Source organism: Manacus vitellinus, unplaced genomic scaffold (assembly GCF_001715985.3).
Source record: "Manacus vitellinus isolate BGI_N305 unplaced genomic scaffold, ASM171598v3 scaffold_57_pilon, whole genome shotgun sequence".
Taxonomy (NCBI): domain Eukaryota; kingdom Metazoa; phylum Chordata; class Aves; order Passeriformes; family Pipridae; genus Manacus; species Manacus vitellinus.
Window position 1 is genome coordinate 133,400 of NW_021940666.1, and position 1,480 is coordinate 134,879.

Sequence of the window (1,480 nt, forward strand, 5' to 3'; positions counted from 1 at the left end):
TGGCCTCGAACGCTTCCAGGGATGGAGGCATCCACAGCGTCTCTGGGCAACCTATTCCAGTGCCTCACCACCCTCGCAGTTAAGAACCTCTTCTTAAATATCTAAACATATTTTCAGTTTAAAACCATTCCCCCTTGTCCTGTCACTGCATGCCCTTGCAAAATGTCCCTCTCCAAAAGTCAACTAGAAAGAGAACAGTAAGAATATCTATTTATTCTTTCTCTATTTTTATTTAGAGCAGTCTAACTTTAAATGGTAAAATGCTAGAGAGGTTCTAGAGGCCTACTTTAGCCAGGAGTGCCTAAAGCAGTTCATTTTTATTTAGAGCAGTCTAAACCACTGGTTTGCAGACAGTATCTTCTGCTGTGTGCTCATTAAAACAAAGCATAAGGGAAATGGGCACCAGCTGCACAGAACAGGGTAGGGGCAAAGGGGACACTGGTGTCGGGCAGGGGGATGGTGGATGAACTGTGTCTTGCTTTCCCTGCAGAGTGAAGGTACGAGGGGCGACATGAGCGGGAGGAATGTGCCTCAGGGGTAAAGTTGAGGAATATGGTCTGGAAAAGAGGGTGACTGCACCTGAAGGCATTGCTCAGAACAGGAAGGTGTATGCTAATGAGTAAGTAAGCCTTTTGAAGATTCAGTTTGTAGCACTCCAGGCAACGCTGAACCACAGAGTGAAATGAATTCTGTAGTGAAATGCATTTAGAAACTTGGCTACAGTCAATCAGATTAGATGCTAAAAAAAAAAAAAAAGAGTTACAAAAATATCAACACTGGAATGAAAAGGTGGAGTGATCAACGTTAAATGAGAAAGCAGAAAGGTAAGAGATGTCTGGAGGAAAAGCTGAGATTCTGCTTTTCTCATGCTTGGTTTCAAGAAGCAGCAAAGAAAACTACAGGAAGAAGCGCAGGCTCGGATGAGAAGGGAAGGGTAAGTGCGAAAGTCATCAGCGCTGAGGAGACCAGAGAAGTCACCCAGAGGCCAGGGCAGAGGGTGGAGGGAGAAGCAGCAGCGCACCAAAGCCAGAAACCAGCAGAGTGAGTTTTCCTCGTGTTTGCATAAGTTAGCACCTGTATTGCTTGCAGCTGGAGCAGCGCTTGTGGGGGGTGGGAGACCTCCTTTCCCTGGGAAACAGAAGGATGGCTGTTTTACATATGAACGAGGCCTGATGACAGAAAATTACTCCAGTTGTTTGCTAATGGTGAAGCGTTTACGCTGCCGATACTATTGGAAGTGCCATTTCCAGCGGGGAAGGACCCACGGTTTTTTCTTTCCCTGCAGGATCTCTACTAATCTCCATTATATTATTATACTTAGAGTGCATTGTTTTCCTCAAATAGGCCTGAGAGGAGGGCGATACATGGACCTAAGTGATACAAAATGCTGCAGTGCTTGGTTATTCTGGAGTGAGCGTGTTGCTGTGGAGTTTCTTGCCCCAAATTTTGAACGATGTATTAATAAATTTTAAAACTGCTA

At 45.1% G+C, this 1,480-nt stretch overlaps 1 long non-coding RNA gene across 1 annotated transcript; it reads left to right on the top strand.

Annotated features, from left to right (window-relative positions):
• On the top strand, positions 1-1,480 carry LOC108641221. The gene is made up of 3 exons (XR_001921838.2): positions 1-619; positions 882-1,041; positions 1,345-1,480. It is a non-coding gene; the product is annotated as an uncharacterized LOC108641221 (long non-coding RNA).